This window comes from Colias croceus, chromosome 25 (genome assembly GCF_905220415.1).
Source record: "Colias croceus chromosome 25, ilColCroc2.1".
Taxonomy (NCBI): Eukaryota; Metazoa; Arthropoda; class Insecta; order Lepidoptera; family Pieridae; genus Colias; species Colias croceus.
Window position 1 is genome coordinate 6,130,708 of NC_059561.1, and position 11,245 is coordinate 6,141,952.

At 31.6% G+C, this 11,245-nt stretch overlaps 1 protein-coding gene across 1 annotated transcript in view; it reads right to left on the reverse strand.

The window, feature by feature from the left end:
* Positions 1–11,000, reverse strand: part of LOC123703159 (protein Wnt-7b-like) — a 76,938-nt gene extending 65,938 nt beyond the window's left edge. Inside the window, exon 1 of the mRNA XM_045651070.1 lies at positions 10,912–11,000. The gene's annotated coding sequence lies outside the window, so the exon portion shown is untranslated. The remainder of the gene's footprint in view (positions 1–10,911) is intronic.
* Between the last annotated feature and the right edge of the window lie 245 nt (positions 11,001–11,245).

The following is an 11,245-nucleotide window of genomic DNA, read 5'->3' on the forward strand; positions in this document are numbered from 1 at the left end:
GAAACTGGGAAATGACCTGTTTACACAAATGCTAAATTTGTAGACTGGAGTTAAATTTGCACTAGATTTTTGGGTTAGTAATGCGACGAGATCGCTGTGTTTTAACTTTTAGTTAAGGAAAAAGTAGATTGTAGCAATGATGGAGTAGCACAAGTTGAGTTAAAAGGTATTTTGTAATTAAGTTTATTAAGCTATTGCATAGCTTCTATCGCGGGCCTTGAGCGTGGGGACCGAATCCAGAAATTTCGTAACGAAAAAAACCTCACGCTCCTCACTCCGACGGGCACGGAGGTGTGGCTTGAAGGCATAGCATGCAATAGCTTTCCGCGGCAGTCCCCGAGTGCCACACGTTTTTGACGTGACAACGTCTTATAATTCGATAGAGCCGGCTGCACGCCCGAAAAAACATGACTCATGCGGCGTTACCTCGCTCTGAGGCGTTCCAGTGCAAGCGAGAGCGCGGAACGAGCGACAAAGAAGCACAATCGTTGTCACGTTCAACTATCGTCAGTAAACCGACTTTACAGACAACCAATTTTTTTTTGTAATTTTTAGCAATGAACCTACATAACTTGCGCATTCCTGAAATTTTCTTTAAAACAGTGGTTTATTAATAAAGATTTAGTGTTACAATGAAAATGATGGATTTTGAGTACCTACTTTTGTAATGTATACAAACATTTATTTATGTGAATCTGTATTTGTGCAATATATTACTGAGGTTTTGAGCTATTCATTTCATAAAACCTGTTGCAGTTATAAAACTGTTTTAGTTTTTTAATTTTAGTATCTGGATATAAATTAATTTTTTTTTTTCACTTTGCTGATTTAGAAATTAGGAAATACGTGACTTCTTCTATTGAATTACCATAATCTATACATATAATAAATCTGTAGAAGGGTCAATTCTGTACATTGCGAAAATTTAAAAAAATAATAGCAGGGGGTGTTACTGGATCGATATGTGATTAAAGAAATTTGTCTGTCTGTCTGTATGTTCAGGTATCACGTGAAAACTAACGGTTCGATTTCGATGAAACTTGATGTAATTATACCTTATTATCCTAGGCATAAAATGGGATACTTTTTATCCTGGAAAAATACGTAGAAAAAATAAATCTTAATTTTCTTAATTATTCCGCGCGGACGGAGTCGCGGTCGGTAGCTAGTATATAAATATCAAAAGATTGCATTTGATAAAGATATTTTAAGTGGATAAAGACATAAAAAATGTGAATATCATTCGCAACCGTTGATTGCAATTAAAATACATGTATATGAGGTATCAAGACGATTAATTACAACATAAACTTATTTAAAAGTCACTTGTTGAAAGCTATTTATTTCACAGATCTTTAGCTTGATAAGAGTGAATAATATGTAAGAAAAATATCATTTATATACTTCTATTTTGATTGCGGATTTTAATTTTTAATGGGTTTTAATAGAGATTAATTGTATGGTCGAGTGGATATATTAGCAGGCAATATTCTATGAGTTTTTAAGTGGTTCTCTAACAATTACGAAGCATGTTTTACATGTTGTTTTTCAGGTTTCAAAATGTCGTATTAAAAGAAAAAAAATATAGGAATACTAGCTTCTAGCCGGGGCTTTGCTCAGATTGTTTTTAATTTTATCAACTTTATACTACAACTTTTCAAGAACCGCTCTATCTATCTTTATAAAGCGCATCAATATCTGTTGCATAGTTTTAATAATCTAAGAATACAGCAAATAGACAAATAGATAGCAACTTTGTTTTATACTATTTAGGGCTGATTTTTCAATCCTTGGTTAAATCTTATCCGTCCAATAAAGTATTACACGAACTTTTTAAAATGTCACCTGTAAACTGTCATATACGTACAATTAGAATACATTTTTGAAATGGTAGTATAATAAGTTATTCGATGAATAAGTTTTAACCAAGGATTGAAAAATCAGCCCTAAGTGATAGAATAATAGCGTACACTGAATTTGTTATTACAACAAAAACAATCGACTTTCAACTTTTACTAAAGTTGACAAGACAAATAAACTTTTCGAAATATAGAGCCATAATCCATACTAATATTATAAATGCGAAAGTAACTCTGTCTGTCTGTTACTCAATCACGCCTAAACTACTGAACCAATTTTCATGAAATTTGGTATGGAGATATTTTGATACCCGAGAAAGGACATAGGCTACTTTTTATCCCTAGAAAATGACGCAATCGGAAAAAATCGGAAATCCCACGGGAACGGGAACTATGCGGGTTTTTCTTTGACTACGCGAGCGAAGCCGCGGGCGGAAACCTAGTAGTATATATAATAACGTATTCGAAAATGCCAAGGGTTTCAAGAATTCGTCATTAAATTTTATTTCATTAAAATTTCAACTGCATCCATAAAATGTACTTTATTCAGTCTCGTATGCTGTAAATGAAGTACATGAGTATATTTTGGATATTCATTCATATTCGTAATTTGGAAGCCTTTGAAAACCGTCAAATTAAAATATGTACATAATTGAGTTTCTCTTGTTAGTCTTTTTTCTTGTTATATGAAACTAGATACTTTATGTTGTAGTTTAATAATAGGTACGAGTATGCCTGGACATGTAAAATTGACATTTTAATTATAATGTTGCCTTCTGGAAAAAATGTCAACACGGCTGTGAAGTCTGTACGGCTGTGAAATATTTATGTTTCTGTACAAATAATCTGAATAAATACCTATACCACTTATTTTATCAATATGAATGCGTTTGAGGTGAAAACACAAAATAAAAAAAGCTATTGCATGCTATGCCTTCAAGCCACACCTCCGCCCGTCGGAGTGGGGAGCGTGAGGTATTTCGTTACGGAATTTCTCGATTCGGGCCCCGCGCTCAAGGCCCGCGATAGAAGCTATGCAATAGCTTAAAAAATAGCTTATGATTTGCGAAACATTAAGATCAGCCTGGACAAAACTTTTACTGGCTGAAGCCTAAAGGTAATGAAAATTGAAGCTTTTTACATTTAGCATGTATTGCGTGAAATTTTAATTCAGCGTGCACAAATTCGCGGGCTTTAGCTAGTCTATTATATAATTTTTGCATGTATTCAGTAAAATTATAATTTAACGCGGACAAAGTCACGGGAATCAGCTAGTTTAAATATAAATTGCTATTGAATGAAACCAATATATAATTACAATCAAATCAGTTCCTCTAACTCAGTTCAATTGATCACTATAATTAATCCAAATTACTATATTCCTAGATAAGTCTAGCTCAGATCGTATCATTTTAATAACTTGATTGATATTTTGTTTGAATAGATATGATAAAAACAACTAGGCAGTCATTAGTTTAATTTAGTTAAGATTGCAGCGATAAGGTAGTTTTATAATTTGCACTATTGTAACTGCGGGTTTGCTCGGTACAGGTATTTTTTTATTTTGTATACGTTGCTGTGTAGTTTTTATTTAGGTACTTTCTTAGTACAGTGGTTAGGGCATACATAAGTACTAACGAGGGCCTTTATTCGATTAACAGTTGAGACATAATATACATAGTTACTTTTTTTAGTGTAAAATGTACCTAGTGGTTGGTCTTGTGGTATTAAAATCCAGAAAATTAAAAACAATCAAAAATTGGAATTCTTCAGTTTGTTCACAAAATACTAACTTCATTAAGTCCTATTTATTAACATTAAATCAGAGACGATATTGTAAAACCATACTTACTTAAGTTATAAATATTTTCTTTATATTTAGAAAATAAATGTACCTTCTAGCAATTTTCTACAACCTACACATTACATATACCATCCGTATAAATAAAATAAATGAAATGACATAAACACCTTTACCCAAGTCGGTTAAAAATGGTAAGAGAACATTTTCTAATTGGTCACTTCGCAAAAAAATAAACTGCCGTGCCGTTAATCCTCACTTAAGTGTACAAAAAGGTTTAAACGGATTATTGGAACAAAAAATGTGAACTGTTAGATTTTTTGCGTATAATATAAATAAATTGGATTTGTTTAAAAGATAACATTTGCCTGGTCGTATGTTGTGTTTGATTTTTTCACAAACATTTTTCCGACCACAGAAACATCGGTACTTATATGGTTTTATTTGTAGGCATATTGGAAAAGAAGTAATCTGTCGAAGTTCACATAATTGTTTACGAGCGTTTTTATAAGCTTGATAAAGTTATAGTCGAAAATTGGCAGCATTTTTTATAATATTCCCCAAAATGAAATATCCACATACAGAGTAGTAATTCTTAGTAAAGTTGTATAAAACTACAAGTAATAACTGCGTTAAAAACAACCGACTTCAAACTTGCACTTGCAAAATTCACAAATACCTACAGACAAAAATGCTCATAAAATAAAAACTACTGGGCCTATCCGAATAAAATTTTTATGGGACCAATTCGACACCATCCCGCATCGAACAAAAAAAGAATCACGTAAATCGGTTCAGAAACCTCGGAGTAATCGGTGCACATACATAAAAAAAAACATACCGGCCGAATTGATAACCTCCTCCTTTTTTTGAAGTCGGTTAATAAATTAAAAACATCATGTATTTTCAAACGATACAAAAGGCACAAATCCGTAGGTTTGCTAATTTCCAGTCCTGACCATATTGATATTTATTACTTAATCACATATCAAGGATTATTTCAATTAAATATAAATTGATTTATCAATCATCTTCTTTCCTGTATACGCAGAATCTATTAATTATCTTGATTTACAATCCTCTTCGAGTATTTATTAGTTTATGGCCAATTAGATAGATACATCGCTTCTGTGGTTTTAAAGTTTTATTTATATTATTATTTGATTTATTTATGGTTTGGCAATCAAATGGATATGTTACCTATGTATCATAGTTTATTTAAAATTTGTGATTCAGCGTTAGATTTCCATTTTTCACATTATCCTACTATGTATACTAATATTACAAACTCTTTCGCGCAAATACTACTGAAGCGATTACAATGAAATTTGGTATATAGGTATTTGAAGACCCAGAATAAGATATAGGCTACTTTTTATCTCGGAAATTCAACAGGAACGGGAACTTTGCGTGTTTTTTAAAACACGGGCGAAGCCGCGGACAGAAATCTAGTAATTTATATATTGAAATAGTTTTGTTTGTAAATGATAATATGATGTAGAGCTGTTACAATATTGGTATTTGTAGGAATACATATAAAATCCAATATTATTATATCTATGACTAGCTGTGCCCCGCGGTTTTACCCGCAGTGTTCCGCTCCTTTTAGTCTTAGCGTGATGATACATAACCTATAGCCTTCCTCGATAAATGGGCTATCTAACACCGAAATAATTTTTAAATCAGACCAGTAGTTCCTGTGATTAGCGCGTTCAAACAAACAAACAAAATCTTCAGCTTTACAATAATAGTCTAGATATATTTTTCAATTGTTTTATATGCGCATGATACGTTTTGCCCCTCTAACTATAAAAAATGTATCGTCACAGAAAACATATTTAGAGTCAAGATAATAGAATAATAATAATCATGTGCAAGAGTGAAGAGCTAAAATGGATTATAGATTTTTTGTTACCAGACGTATAGACGAGCTAGCTTTTTCGATATATTTTTCTGTTAAAACTTTTAAATAACTAGTTGATGCACGCGACGTTGTCTGTAATCATTACACATATAATAATTCGTACTTGTTTTTATTTATTAATTTACTAAAAATAAAAATATGATTTGAATTTACAAGTCGAGTACATATTATAACATAAGTTAAATTATAACATGATAAACAATTTTTATAAAGCCGGCTACTCACGTACCAGCCGCAGGGGCAATATTGGAACAATCTCGGTTGCACGGCGGTCGGAGCAATTTCAGTTGTTCTCTAAATTGCCCCTGATGCAGGTATGTGAATAGCCCGCATAAGATTTTTGAATTAAAACCAAAAATACAATACTTAATTCTATAGAGATCTATTATAGATAGATCTATTCATTACGTACTACTAATATTATAAATGCGAAAGTTTGTGAGGATGTGTATGTGTGTGTTTGTTACTCTTTCACGCAAATACTACTGAACCGATAACAATGAAATTTAGCACACATATAGAGGGTAACTTGGATTAACACATAGGATAGGTTTTATCCCGGAAATCCCACGGGAAAGGGAACTATGCCGGTTTTTCTTTGAAAACGCGGAGGAAGCCGCGGGCGAAAAGCTAGTAACTCTATAAAGTGAAGACAAGAGAAGAAACCTAATGAACATAATTAAAATAAACTTTACAAAATATCTTCCCCATTAACACGTTTCAATTCCTTATCCTTTACTTTACACTATCTCTAGATGTCCTGTCTAAGTCCAAGTCTAGTGCACGATTTGGTCTAGTACATTTGAAAGTCTAATAGACTAGCCATCGCGGGCAAGCTGCTTATTTGGTATAGGTGAACGAACACTATGTAAGTTTGTACTTAAAACTGAGGTCGTACAATGTTCAATTTAGAAAAAAATAAAAATATAACGTCAACCTTTATGTATGCAGTACTTTATTTAACCTTCTGACAGAGAACTAGCTTTCCACCCGGGGCTTCACCTGCGTAGTCTTAAACTCACATAGTTCCTGTTCCCGTGGATTGTATCAAATAGTTCTACTTCTAATTTCATTCAAATCGGTTCAGTAGTTTAGGCGTGAAAAGAGGCAGACGAATAGATAGAGCTACTTTCGCATTTATAAGTATAATATATTGTTGTTCTTTCTACTTTTGAATGATTTTAACAACAACTTTGGAAGGTACGTAATTTGTAGCCTTTTTTTCGTTAATATACAAAACACGGATGCAAATTCAAATTCAAATTGTAAAATAGCATTTCAAATAAATTGTTGTAAAATTCTTTAAGTAATAGAAACGTATACCTACGTAGGTATATGACTCACTCCATCTTAAATAAATATGTAGTTCAATTATTTCTCATAAATTTTGAAATAATTCTACTTGCAATACCGAGAATTATTTTCTAATAAAGTCGATTCCTAATGTAAATTTATTTCCTATAGTAAAAGCGAAACCAGGGTCAATATCAACAAATACTACCTACAAACAATACCTTTTAATAAAATTAAATACTGAAAATTCGTATTGCCTTTCTATAAATATGACTTTGATTACTACCTTTTATAAACGTGACAACTGCACTACCGGTGACAAAGGATATTTCCCTTATTGTGATTATGTACAATAGGTTATATTTTCTTGTGTCTAATTTTATGCGAGTATTATACATTTAGAAATTAAAGATTTTAACGGATTTTAAACGCGATTTATTCATTTATTATTTATCCTAATTACATCTTAGTCTCCCCGTGACCACGATCGCTGCAAAGTGTGCGACACGTCGGGATAATAATAAGTATAATGAATAAATCCCGTTTAAAATCTGTTAAAAGTTTTAATTTATAAAAGTACAATAGGTTATTTATTAATTATATGTGATATGTATGTTTTATAGGAATTGATAAAGCGTAAAGCTTTGTCATATAGCACTATGGGAAATTTTATGAAATCGATCTAAAACTGGCTAAAATAAAATTGGCTGTATTTCGTAAATACAAAAAGAAAATTCAGATTTCGTCTATTTAATTAACAATTTCTATTGACGAAATGTATCTACTTATATAAGCTTATTAGTTTAGGAGCTAGGATGGCACAGAGAGGCAGATTCATATAATATATTATATAGTTAATACTTGAAAGTATCATGCATTTGACATCATTTTTATTCGATGACCTAGGCAACATTTTAAAGTTCTTAAATCTTATTAAGATTTTTGAACGACCCATATTTTTAAGCTATTGCATAGCTTCTATCGCGGGCCTTGAGCGCGGGGACCGAATCGAGAAATTCCGTAACGAAAAAACCTCACGCTCCCCACTCCGATGGGCTCAGAGGGGTGGCTTGAAGGCATGCTATGCAATAAGCTTTACCGCGGCAGTCTCCGAGTGCCACACGTTTTTTTTTCTCTGATAATCCAATTAATAAATTTTCGTGTTTTTTATTAAGCTCTACATAAATAATGTAAAAAACGGGGGAGAAGGTTAATCCACAATAAAAACAGAAAAATGCAAAACAGCTGGTGGCACGTCATTCAAAACTGCATCTTTTAACCTCAAATACTAATTAAGTTTTAACCATGTCAAAATTTTATGTCACTTTATGGTCTATAAAATTTTGAACGTTATTACGTAATTTTTTTAATAGTGTGATTGTAATGTGACGCAAATACTTTTTGAAGTGAAACGTGTGTTAGAGAGAAAAGTGAGTTTTTTTATATACGTAGTAGGATTGGAACAAACAATTTGATTTTTATAATACTTTTAAGCATGCTTGATATTTTAAATAATGCGTAGTTAATTTGCCTTTTCATTGCGTAATTAATTTTTGTTTCATACTTTCTTAGTTTTTAAATATAAACTGAAACGACTTTTATAAGCACTTTTTTTGACATTTACCACCGTTTCAGAAAGCATGGAGAAGAACCGGCAAAAAAATCTATATATTTATAAGTTGTAGCTTTTAGATAAACAGATCAAAAGAAAATCGACAATTGTAGAGCTGACGTCTAATATTATTATTCTTTTGTATTTAATAAATAAATTAGTATTAATTCACTCGAGGATATTATCTTTGAGAATAATATAAGAATTTTAAAGTTTGCCAACCGGGAAAAATTACTACATTTCTATATTAATAGTGTACACAGTAAAAGTGGTTATGAATGTTCGGATCTAAAATTATATTAGTACTAGCTTTCCGCCCGCAGCTTCGCCCGCGTTTTCAAAGGAAACCCGCATAGTTCCCGTTCCCGTGGGATTTCCGGGATAAAACCTATCCTATGTCCTTTCTCGGGTGTCAAAATATCTCTATACCAAATTTCATGCAAATTGGTTCCGTAGTTAAGGCGTGATTGAGTAACAGACAGACAGACAGACAGAGTTACTTTCGCATTTATAATATTAGTATAGATACACAGTAAAAGTGGTTATGAATGTTCGGATCTAAAATTATATTAGTATGAAGTGTGACAGAGATTTCAAATAAATATTCTTTATCATTATGTCATTTATAGCGAGCTAAGCCGGATGATACAACTAGTTATATAAAAATTACAAAGTTAAAAATACTTATAACTTTTCTTATAAAATGCTTGTAAATAATCTATATATATAAAACTCAAAGGTGACTGATATAGTGATCTATCAACGCACAGCCCAAACCACTGGACGTATCGGGCTGAAATTTGGCATGCAGGTAGATGTCATAACGTAGGCGTCCCCTAAGAAAGGATTTCCCGAAATTCTTGCGGGAACGGGGAAAAACGGGATGCACGTACAAAGTCGTGGGCGGAAGCTAGTTTTCTAATAAGATTCATACTAATACAAATAAACTGTTGGACACTAAAATAGTTTCTAGAACATTACCTTGTTATATTATTTCATCTTATTACTGTAATAAACGCTGATGTTTCTATGGAAATATAGATATTAATTTGTTATAATGGATGTGCTAAATAGTATTGAAGGAAATAGAAACATTGTATTTATTTTTATTCCTATTAAGATATTATGTTAAAAGGTATTAGCTTCCTCAAGCAGCGATTTGTAAAAACTATGTATTTACCATGGAGATATACATATGGAGACGACACCGCCTACATCACTTATGTTCCGCTCAACATACGCCATATGGCGTAACTGCACGCTAATTTTTTATTTGTTTTAAAGTGAAACGCATCAAATATGCCTTCGTGTGTGTTACGATATTGCACAAATAATACGGAAAAGTGCAAAGGAATAATTTTCATCGGTAAGTACCAAACTAGATAATAATTTTTAAAACTTAGTTAGAGCAAAAAATGGCGCACAGATTTTGTTCGTGGTGTCTCCTCCATACGTAGTACTATTATCTCAATGGTATTTAAAAGTCGCGCTACACATGTCATTAAAAGGTTTTATCTCGAACAGAACAAGAAATCCTACTAATATTATAAATGCGAAAGATTGTGAGGAAAGATGTATGTGTATGTATGTATGTTTGATACTATTTCACGCAAATACCTACAGATTTCAATGAAATTTAACAAACATAGAGTAACTTGGATTTATCCCGGAAATCCCTCGTGAATTTCAACTATGCGGGTTTTTCTTTAGAAACGCGGGTGAAGCCATGGGCGGAAAGCTAGTTTAAGTTATAAATAAATTATTCAATTAATTTACGTTAAGTATTCGTGCAACAAAAAATACTACTTTACAGAAACCAAAAAAGTATAGATTTGCAAGTAAAATACTAAATTGATAGACAGAAATAAAAACAAAACAAGAAATTCTATATTTTTCTAATAGAAACAATAAATTTAAACCACTTACCTGTTTTATAATTTTAATATCGATCACGAGCTACTATTTAAATGTTTTTGACGTTTTATTGGTTTAATAAATATAAATTTCACGCTTTTACATTTACGAGATTTCTGCATATAGTTAGGAATCTTGACTATAAATGCAAATGTATCGATAACATGGCATCTTCAATATGCACCTGCTTCGAAGAAATTGTTTATACGATCTCTTTAATTAAACATATAGATACTTTAAAACATTTTTTTATCATTTTTCATAATGATTGTACTAAATAATACTTTTTCGTTTGTAATTTAGCATCTCTATACTTCTAACCACTTTTTTAAATTTACAAAATACTATATTTTTCAGATTTTTTGTCGTATGTTATCATGTTAATTTCCTCAATCTAAGGTTTTTAACAATTTTGTAAATAAAAAAAAATTGAAAATTCATTTACAAAATTTGTTAGTCATTTTTTCTATAATACATATTTGGTATATGACTTTATTTAAAATATTACCTCAAAACACAAAACACATCACATCACAATTATACGACACACGATTTTAATAAAAAGCACAGCACGTGCGCTCTCTCTGAGTTCCCAGCATCAACTGTCCTCATATAATGGACCATACCTTTACCTATTTGAGATTATGTACGTTTTTATACATCTACGTGAATCTACGGTTAATCTGTTACAATTACTTTTGTTGGTCTATTTTTAGAATGTACGTGTAATATATTGTGTACTGTGTAGTTATTTTTAGCGAATTTTTGGGAAATATGTTCATTCATTGAGTTTAAGGTTGGATAGAGCGGCTTTTATCAGATGCAAATGTTAATTTTTTGAA